Below are 12,211 nucleotides of genomic sequence, written 5' to 3'. Positions count from 1 at the left end.
ATTAATAAATAAATATTTAAAAGTAAAGCATAAAAATTATTTTTGATTATGAGTTCTTTTTAGTGAAACAAATATTATTTTACACTATTAGTACACTAATATTAAACTCAAATAATAATTATTTTCAAAGAAAATTATATATGAATGCATGGTTGGCAAAATGTTTTTTTCGGTAAGATCAAACCTTTTTTTTTAACCGGATCTAAACGCCCACCTTGTACATTTCATAACGTGATTGTCATTAATTGGATGTAGGTAGCTAGGCAGTAATTAATCGCGCCAATCGCTAAGAAAAATTGTCATTTTCATGTTAGGTTTAGGTTTCCTTTGTAAAAAAAATAAAAAAAAATAAAAAATAATATATATATATATATATATATATATATATATATATATATATATATATATATAAGAACTTACGTGTTTAGTTAATAAATTAAAGGCTTTTATGAACCTAATCTAAATATTCCCGAGTTATAATTAAAACATGAATTATATAATTTCGCATGCCATCTAAGAAAAAAATATTTTTTGAAAATTTAGGTTATTTAATTCTTTAAAATCTAGCTGTCACTTTCAATACGAAAAGTTAGTCTAGTTAGTAGTGAATGATTAATTGATATATCAATTAAATAGTTAAATAAAAAATGTAATTATTAAAATAATTGATATTAAAATAAATATTGCGTGAAAATAATAATAATATATAAAATTTAAGTGTAAAAAAAACTATTTAACATATTCCTATGAATTCAGAATTGTGGGGATAGAATAGAATAGCATGAATGGAGAAGTGGAGTGAATTAATTTGAGTCAAAGAAAGAATTAAATAATGGTATGCTGTCATTGAATAAAGCATGTGGTTGGATGGAGCAAAATCATAGATCCAGATGCAATAAGGAAATTGGAAGGGAGTTGAGTGGGGCAATTTCTGGCAGATGTGGGAATGCCTCTGCTAACGTTTTTAGTATGGAATGGAAGACTCAAGACAAACCCGTCACCACTCTCTTCTCTTCCGCTCTTGACAACAACAACTCACTTCAAATCATTTTCAATTTTTCTTTAATATTTATATCACTTGATTGATATGAAGAGAAAATTAAAAAGGAAACAACAAAATCAAGAGATAATATTTTTTACTAAATTAACTTTTTCATTCTTGTAATATGGGGTTTATACTTTTAGTTTAATGTATTTTTTTTTAATCCTAGTAACGTCTAAATGTTTGTATTTTTTATCCTTTTCATCAAATTTCGTTACACAAACAATTATATGAGTGATAGACTTCCACAAGGCTAATTCATTACATTGGCCAAAATTGTCACGTCATCAAGTAAGCCATGTGTATTTGCCACATTACCATGTGTCACATTACCGTTTTATTTTTTTTTTTTCCTATTATTTTCTTACATTGGATATTAAAATAAAATAAAACATTACAAGATTCACAAATCAAAAAAATAATTTAAGTCATAAATTAAATATTAAAATACTTTTCTCCCTAGTATTCGTAGATTAATAAACCCTCCGCCCATCTTGGCATCTAGGAAGATAATTAATTTCGATATAATGTGTACAATTGAATCACACACAACTTGTTTTGAAAAGGATACAAATTTTCAACAAAAATTCTAGGGCTACTTCGCCTTGTCATTGCCACTGTAACTCACTTCTCCTCAATCAGGTCTTCTCTGCCCCTTTTGAGTTTGATGAGTAATGGCTTCTGGTGCGTGTGGCTTAGTGAAGTATGTCATAGTAGGTGATGTTTGGGTCATGGGTAAGTATGTCGTGGTATTGACTATTGTGGCATGGTGTACTAAATGTAATATGATCTTAGGGATACGATCCTCTAGGTGTCATATTGAAACGATCTTCTATGCAACTCTATGGTGGGAATTTGCATATATAAACGCAATCTCAGTTTTCGTGATTAAATTGTTCAAATTAAAGAAAGTCAGTGCATATTGATTCAACATTTCTCACTAAAATTATTGAGTTCGAGAGTATAAATAGTCGTGTGAATTATTTTTCACGGTGAAATTTTGCATTTTTCCTGTAAAAAAAGTATTTTAATATTTAATTTAAGACTTATATATTTTCATCTTTAAAAAAACATAACTTTTTAGTTGTAATTCTTGCATTTTTTTTGTTTATATATTAAAAAATGGTTTATTTTATTTTAACACTTAATTTATAAAAACAGTAAAATAAAATGATAATGTGTCCCTACCAAATGCGTGTCAGTTTTAACCAATCAGGCAAAGGTGTGTAAATGTCTGTTAGTCATATAAGTATTTTTTTTTAACCAATATTTGACAAAGAAAAAAATGCACACATTTAAATATTACTAGAACTAGAGCTAGAAACGAAAAAAAAAAACTTAGACGAATTAAAATTAAAAAATGCATACATTTAAATATTTTGATGCATTATTGTTTTCTATGTTTTTCACACAATTATAAAACAATTTTTAAATAATGCGTGATTATGCTAATTTATTTTATAGCACTGTAACACATTATTAAAAAGTATACTAAAGTAATTTTTCTGATATAAACAATTTAATGATAATTAAATAATTCCCCTCATAGGTTATATTCTAAACGAAGTTTCAATATGAAACACAAAAAAAAAAAAAAAAATCCTCAGATACTTTTTGCATTTATTAGATTGACAATTGCACGTTGAACATAATTGAGTCCGACTTTATCACCGCCGTGATCGTTATAATACCCGATCTCTCTTTCCACAAAAGCCAACTATATTAACAATTTATATAAAATTTATTTTATCCAATAAAAATTATTGTTTAACATAAAAATATAGATCTATATGAACAGTATAATATGTTATATTATATAAATTTATTAATAATATGTATCCATTTTTATATTAGTTTTATTACTATAATGTAAATTACACTATTAATATAATGTATTATATTATTAATACAAATTTACAGTATATATATATACACACACGTTGTGTGTGGATATTAACTGTTTAACTTATTGCTAGAAAAAATATTTCATTTGATATTGACCTAATTAATCTCAAAATGTTAGTATATGATATATTTTTTTCATTTATATATTTTTACAAGGATATTTTCACTTTATTTGATTACTTGCACGTAACATAAGAGAGTAAATATGAAAATGGTTATATTTAATTGCTGAGAAATTTGTTGTGGTGTAAAAGCCAAAGCGTGTCGTATATGATGAGAAGCGTGCATCGTCCGGCTGACCCTCTAGACTGTCCACAATCTTCAAACCCCACCTTCCCCCTCTCAGTTTTTTATTTATTTATAATAAATGCTTTATTTAACATAAATATTTTATGAATACATCTAAATACAATTAATATTATTTTTAAAATATAAACATTTAAAGAATCTTTTTTAATAATATAAGATAAATTAAAATGTAAAAATACAAGCATTCTCACTTTGAACTTTGAAACTTGTTAAACATATATATTTTAATCCCTATTTTAACGTACAATCAATTGTAAACATCTAACTCTATTTAATACTTGTTGAAGGAATTCAAATAATTAAAGATATTAAATATATCATTTGATTGAATAATTGGTTAAAGAGGAAACAAAGATTGATCTGTTTAACATACGAAAAGGTATGATTATATACAAATTATTTCATTTATTTAATCATGAAACTTGAATTTATAATATAAGAATGAACACATATATTAACAAATTAAATGCGAGAATGAAGGTATGCATAAAAATCTTGAAAGAAAAGCATCTAAAAATGGTTGTAAGTTGCAGGTGGAAGGTAAGTCACAAATGGTCTGAGTAAGCGACCGACTAAATTTAGTTCAACACTTTGTCTTTTCTCCGAATCTTCAAAGGGCGATAAGAAAAGTATTCGAGATTCATCTCTTGACTATGAAAGGCTGCTCCCATATGCATACAAAAATTAGAGAGAGCATTTTCCATAAAAATTCAAATAAAATAATTTTCTGAAGAAAATGGCAAACCGCGTTCCTTAATTTGTACATGTCTTTCTCAAACAATAAAAAAATTGTACTTGTCAATATTATTATAAAATATACCTTATTTAAGTGTTATACTTATTTTTCATGGAAATACTTATTTTATTTTATAATCTACTAATAAATAATATTAAGATTGATATATTATATTAATAGATTAGGTTGATTTCTGTCTAATCCTATATATTATATCAAATACCCAAAATGCCAAATAATATTTAATTATAAGAGAGAGAAAAAGCAAAAAAAATATAAATTATAGGCATTATCATGTGAAAAAAAGAGAAAAAAATATAGAAATAATAGGTGTTAATTAACTCTTGATTGTTGAAGTTGGGAGTTTCGTGGTACCCTCTTATGGATTGGGTTGAGCCATTGAGCATTTGCTACGCATAAGATATAGATCCAAAATAAATATATATTAGTTTTCTATTTAAGAAAATTATTAGTATATATTTTTTAAATATATATCTATAATATCTGTTTTCTTAATATATATATATATATATATATATATATATATATAATAGTTTCATTAAACAAATGTCACATCAATATTGACAAATTTAATAGCTTATTAACGGTTAGTACATAACATTTATGTTTAGTGATATACTAATATGCGTGGTATGATTATAGGAATTTTTTTCCTTAAACATATGTGATTAGGGTCATATATGATGAAAACTTTTAATCTTGCACACTGGAATTCGATATCTAATTCGTATATATGAAAAAATATATTCATTGAAAGATATCAATTTTTTAAATAAATTTTAATATTTCAATCAATTAATCTTAACTTTTGATTGATAAATATCCGAGTTAAAAAGCAAGAAAAAGATAGTAAGTGAGATTTTAGATAATCATATTGTTATAACACTATTTCAACCATAACACATAGCTAACAAGATTTGGTTACCTATTTTGGTTGATTGTCATACATTGGAGTCAGGTGATGTACTTAAACAAGAAAGGGTGACGCAATTTTCGGCCTTTAATATCGACCACTTTTCAATAAAATATACATATAAATCAGGCCAAAGGAGATATCAATTGACTTTCTCTACTTGAATATTTCTCAAAGACAATTTAAAAAATTTAACTAATTAATTCTGGAAGCGCCTATATATACATCATTTTCAATATGAACGTACCGACCAGATATTAAATCGATCACCTCCTTCAAAGATTCAACCTAAATTTAATCACTAATTACACATTCTGATGGAAACAATAGGCTACCCTGTCTGCTAGTACTGTAATGCGATTCCTTTCAAATTGACATTGTATTTTCCCAACTTTTCTATTAATTTCTTCTTTTGACATGAAAGACATCTCTTTGGTACTGTCAAATAATTGTAATATTATATATAGGTATATTGGTGTACCCTCCCAATGGGACATACATATGATCCCTTCCGGCTCAATCTCTATACATCTTGTATTTGAGACTAAGACAACTGTGTATCTTTCAGGTCGGATAGGTATTCGATCCCTATGATGTACAAAAGAGACAAATTCAATAAAGGACGATCTCAATAGCTGAGGTGTCCCTCTAATTTCGATCATCATAATGGTCTTGAAACTCGAAAGGTTATACCCGTTTCGATCCAATTACTGCCAGATACCATGGATATTATATAGCTAGCACACGCACGATGATACAAACACAGTTTATGGGATACATTGTAACATCAACATTTTGAATCACAATAAAGATTCAATTCCGTAATTTTCGAGAGGAATAGACCTTTTATGTGACGATAAATAATCCACTGGTTGACTTAAGAAGATAGATTAAACTTTACACTTCACCTGAGTGTTTTGAACTAAGTTGTTTCTATTATAAGAAAATCTTGTCGAAATTTTTTTGAAAATGTATTGTGTTATTAATTCCTGAAATTTAGGAAATTTTAAATAAATTTAGGAATTTATAATTGTTTTATCTAAATCTCTAAACTTAGTCATTCATTGTGTTTTTAGTTTTTACGCATATGCTAATATTATCATTTTATTTACACAATAAATATAATGTATAACTTGTTGTTGTATGTGTGTCATATCTTTTTAATTTTTAATTAATTTGAAATATTAACGTGCTAGAGTGTGTGTCCAAATGAAGATAGTTAGAAACACACTTTTGTTGATCTTAAAAAGATGGTCGGAAATACTAGGTCATTCTATAGATTACAATTGATAGTCAGATAACATTTGGTTTCAGGTTGATTAAAATTGATATTTCATATTATGAACAAGTTTAATATAAAAAATATTAAGACTAATGTGATAGAGTGTGTGAGCATGTCCAATGAAGATTGATTCTTGCAAGTTGCAGCAAGGAGATGGATAATATTTGGTTTAAGGCTGATTAAAATTGATTTTTCATACTATGAACACGTTTTGATATAAAAAAAATGTATTTGGAATTAATTTAAACACACAATTCAATCATGTTTAATCACTTAAAATTAATTTTATCAATGTTTAAAACAAAATAATAGACACTAATATCCCTTTAAATATTTTTAATATTACTGCACTTAATGTTAAATTATTAATCAGTATGCATGATAAGCATGAAAAGACGCAAAGGTCAATAATATTGGTTTATGGTAAACCGAAAAGGTTTATAAATAGGCAGGGGTAGGAATTCTGGATCGCAGAAAAGAGTAACCATGCATTTGAGTATGAAAGGCATACCTAGTTATCAGCTAAAATATCTTGAGAAGTGAGCTTAGTCAGGATGTTGCAATTGAATGTTAATAATGACACAAAAATTCCCTTTTTGGAGTTTCGAAAAGAGTAGAGTGGAAGAGGGGGCGATGGATGCATGAGATGAGGTTGGAATTGGATTAATGGAGGCTACTAGTAGTAGTAGAGTATATTGTATTGTAGCACAAATAGTACTCGTATAATTGAAAGGGTCCCATTTGGCTAGTTGTGAGTGCCTCATTAAATGGTTACACAAACCCTCAAGAAGCTCGTGGTTTGGACCATTTTGGCGGTCGTCGACACTCCCTTCATCACACACATGTGACTCATGGAATCGAATCAACAACACACTCACTCCACAGATCACTAATCACTAATTGACTAATGCCAAAAATTATCCACACCACACTATTGTACTTTTCCGATAGGGATCATTGCATAGTCGAAATGTCTACAACTCAAATTTATTTATTAAATAATTAAAATGAAACTCAAATAATAAGTACTGTGTTTTTTAAATATTACTTCTAATTCTGTAATTTTTTCATTTTTTCCCCCATAAATAAAGTGCACATATATAGTAAAGATCACTCTCAGCAATGTGACTGCATGTCTAGCTAGGTCACGAAGAAGGACAAGATGGCTTTGGCCAATCACCGACCATAAAGGAATAGTTTGTCTTGTATATAAGGTGTTTGGGTTATTCAACCGTCCAATCAATCTCTTCGTGGTAGGACATCCATTATTATCCATACATATGTCATTGGCCTGATTTAAGTTGAGTCGGCTAAAAGAGTTTTGCTATGATCGATATTGTCTTTAACATATCTTGTACTTGAACTATGGTCACTTTTTCTTTTTCTTAATGTTATTTTTTTTAGGTAAAATTATAAATTTGATTTCTTATTTTATCTTTAATTTTAAATTTTGTCTTTTTGTAAAATTATTCATGAATTTTATCTTTATATTTAATCAAATTAAGTAATGTTAGTTCTCTAAGTTAAAAAATATTTTGACAAAATGAAGGACTAAAAGTATAATTTTACTTTTTTTTATTATAAGAAAGTTTTGATATGATCATATGTATTTGTTACCTTGTTGATGTATGCGGTTTTATATATACATTTTTTAAAAGTATCTTTTAGATTTAGATAAATTTAAATTTGAATCATTCGGGTAATATTTGTAAGAAGGAAAGTTAATAACTTTTTTTTTTACGAAAGGTTAAAAGTTTTTTTATGTTTAATGGAAGAAAAAAAATATATTCCTCCTTTTGAAATTATTAATGTATGAACAAGTGAAAATAATTAATTATGGAGGACATTTTACATCAATTTTTTTTATATCTAACTAGATTAATTTTTTAAGAAAAACAATTTAGAAATAGAATTCTTAAAACAATTTATAAAATATATTTGGCAATTATTTAATTAGGTTTCTTCATTTTATTGGGTATAATATATTTACAATTTAGCATTATACATACACACAAAAAAAACTAGAGCGCGTGAGCTTGCAGGCACAAGATTAAGCTAAATAGATCTTGTGCAACGCAGATCTTTCGATTTGTCTCCCTCATGCGTTCAATAATGGGTCTCATGGACCTTTACCAAACATGGTACTGAGTTTAGCGGAAGAGATTAAATTTTTTTATAGCATGATGAACTATTGTTTAAATCCATGCTTCGAGAAGTTTTCACATTCATTGTTCAACCGTATCTAAAAAATAACTAATAGGCAATTTTTATTTCCACATTAAGATGGCAATTTTTTTTTCTTATTCATAATTAACATTTTAGAGTCAATACAGGTTGACATAAATAGTTAAAGATCCAATATTATGAACTCATACCTTCTCCCATGTGGATTCAAATCACATTGTGTCCACTTTTCTCGCTTGGAGGGAAATCTTTCCTAGGATGATTCCTTGATTCCTAGGTGAAATTGTTTGTGGTTTGAAATATGCAATAATTTTTATCTCATTTTACTTTTTTTTTTCATTTTCTTTTTACTCTACTGAACTATACTTTAGATGAACCTTTGCTTATAGCTCCAACATGTCATTGGTCTCTTGTCTAGTAACAGTGGAGGTGTCTCAAGAATATTTTTTTTAAAATTCTGATTCTCTTTTTTTTAGAAATGTCATAACATTCCAAATACCGTTATAAAATTATTAAATTCTTGATAATTTATATATAGTTCACAAATTATTTCTAGAAAAGTTGAATAATAATAAAAAAATATTTTATAAATTTTCCTAAGAATTTTTTTTAACAATCTTTTCCGCAAAAAGTGTGAAACATTTTCTATACAAATTCATCTAGATTTGTCTCTAATAAATCTGTATGAGAGCACATACTTTAGCATCAAGAACACAAAAGTTTGTTTTAATTCTTAAGATTCGTGGTTATGAAAAATCAAACCAAACTTTACAAAATTTGTGTGCATATTGAGTTTGAGCTTTAAATATACATTTGCATTAAATATCTAGAGGAAGTCTTTTGTTTCACATATTGGTCATACTTAGGAATGATAATGGAGTGGGACATACACACGTAAAAAACCCTCATCACCCACCCATTGAATGAAAACTTGTCGCTGACTCATCCCATGCTCTTATGGATATACTCATTAAGTGGTTATCCATTAATGTGGTTGATAGGATTTTGTAGCTTATTCTTTAGCCAAGGCCGTAAGATTCCATGCTAGCATCCGTTTTTTTTTTCTTAACCTCTTGGTTTTTCAAGGATTGAACTCTTTGCTATCTGAATAATTTAATCTTAACTTAAATACATTAATCAATGATGTCCAATACATTAATCAATGATGTCCAATGAATTAGTTCTAACATCAATTCTTTGATTACCTTCTTCGTTGTATTCATTCCCTTATTATAAATGAAATACATTAATCTTTTTTCCTTAAAAAAGTGGTCATCAACAAATTTTATATATTTGACTAGTTAAGCTCAATATTTTTTTTACTAAACTAAACTCAATCTAACGCAACTTAGATTTGATTTTTTTATTAAAAATTAAAAGTAATTCCTAAAGAGTTTTTTTTTTAATTTTATGAAGAAACTTGAAAATAAATTTTGATTTTATATCATTTAGACGTATTTTTTTCAAGATTGAAAAAAAATTGTGAAGGAATTCCAAAAACTATTTTTTCTGTTTTCAATATTTCATTGGCAATATAATAAAAACAGAAAAAGTAATAAAAAAATATTTTTATTAATAAAACATATCAATAAAAAAAGAGGAACTAGCTAAATGCAGCCTAGCATTCTTGTTCTTCTCGTAGCTAGGATACTTGTTCTCCTTCTACTTTCGAAAAAAGGGCACAATTTGTTTGTGGTACGACTCTTTTATAGCTAAGTCTAGTATGACATTTCTTCAGATACTGTAATTAGTTCGTGAAAAACGAATCATGGACGATTGGTTCAACTTTTCCTAGATAGAAAAATAAATTAAAATATGCTGCAATCAAAGAGCTTGTTAGTTTTGCGTATGCTAAATGTTAATGCGTTATTATATCAGTAACTGATGCATGCTACAAGAGAATCTCCACCATTAACATATTTCATCTTATTTATGTCAGATATATACTATAAAAAAAAAAAGAGTTACATCAGTGTTGTTAATTGATAGCGAGAATGCAAACTCGAATTTTGGTGGGTGTGAAGCTGGGGTGGCACTAAAATATATGACAGAAGAAGGATTAGGAGTAATTCCCGAGGTTTGCTGTGCATATAGGCAACAAGTTCCCTGCCCTGGGTCAAGTCAGGGTCAGATAGGCCTCACAGGTGGATTCAGTCTCAGAGACCTGTCAGAAACTAAAAAACAAATGCACCAATTTTGTCATGTTTGTAACTGTAATACTACTACATCAAGTAGTATCCTATTTTTGTAGTTAGTTGAGCAGGTTCCTCACATTGCCAATAGAAATTTAATTGCAAAAAAAGAAAAAAGCAGAAGGGATGAGGCCGGGGAGGGGATTGCATGAATGGGTCCACTATTAAACCGTTTGATCGATTCCATTTAATGGGTCATTGGATCCAAATCAAAGCAGTGACTGGTCAAGCATTTGACCATCTGACCCATTTTTGACCCTCTGTCTCCGCATTTATTCTTCTTTAGATTTAAAAAAAGACTTTGGAACTAACTTGTTGGTTGGCCCGGTTAAGAAAAAGTACCCTCTCTCATTGCCTTCCAGAATTTGTAGGACCATACTTCATATGCAGGCAAGCATCCCGTGATTACATGCAAGCATGATACAACTCATCAATGCTTATGCTCTGTTTTTTTTCTACTCCTCGACATGTCATTTAATCTCTTTTTCACCACATCACCCAAAACAACAATCTATTTTGGTCACTGAAATACAAAAACAGGTACGGAGCTTAACTAGTCACACACAGTTCGTTAAAACTTAATCGCAATTTCGCCAGCCAAGCATGGTTTGAAAGTCAAATCTAATTTAATGTATTTGTTCTCAGGCAATTATAGGTCTATTTAATTATAGTCAAAATTATATTTTTGGTTCTCCAATTTATTTTTAATTTCGGATTTGATCCTCCACTAATTTAATTCATGGATTGGGTTCTTCTATTTTGTAAAATTGTGTAATGTTAATCCTTCATGTCATAATAGATGAAATGCATTGTTATTTTTATTGACTAATCAAAATATGACACGTGACATTTATTATCTAATAATTATGATCTGAGATCAACATTACACGATTTTACGAAATAAAATAATCCAATTCTTGAATTAAATTAGTAGGAAATTAAATCCAAAACTAAAGATAATCTGGGATAAAAAATAAAATTTTACCTTAATTATATGACTATATGTCACGGGGTAATGCTTTATGTATCACTCAGGTAGAATGGCAACGAAAGAGAACCAAAAAAGCCGGAAATAAAAAAGAACTAGTTGAACCGACTCTTAACATTTACTAGTAATTAACTTATAACCCCAATAAATAAATAAAAAATGAAATAGCTTTTGGCTAAATCATAATTCGAAGAAGGAAGGGGACCAAACAATAATATGCAACAAAAACGATACGGATACAGTGGTGGGGTATGAGTCAGACGACCAGTGCATTGATGTCGCACTCATTCCTTAGCGGTGGCAGGTGTAGTACAACTACAACGAGTGCCATCGTCTGTGACCAGTGTGAGTGACTACTATCTACCTCTGTCCCTGTCTACACCGCAAATCACATTTCTCTCTTTCTATTTGATTACCAGTGCAAACAACAAAGATGCAAAAACAATTAAATCTCGAGGGTTAAAGCATGAATTTGACCTCCAATAAACCATAATTTCACTACTATCTACCTTCACATGCCTTATCCTTATATAATATGCATGTTGGAATAAATTCAAATGTAAATAGCAACATTTTATTGGTTAACATATAAATTTACATTACACCTATGCTAGCTAGCTGTAAGTACACACTACAAAA

The sequence above is a fragment of the Glycine max genome, chromosome 7 (assembly GCF_000004515.6).
Source record: "Glycine max cultivar Williams 82 chromosome 7, Glycine_max_v4.0, whole genome shotgun sequence".
NCBI lineage: Eukaryota > Viridiplantae > Streptophyta > Magnoliopsida > Fabales > Fabaceae > Glycine > Glycine max.
This window is presented reverse-complemented; position numbering follows the sequence as displayed.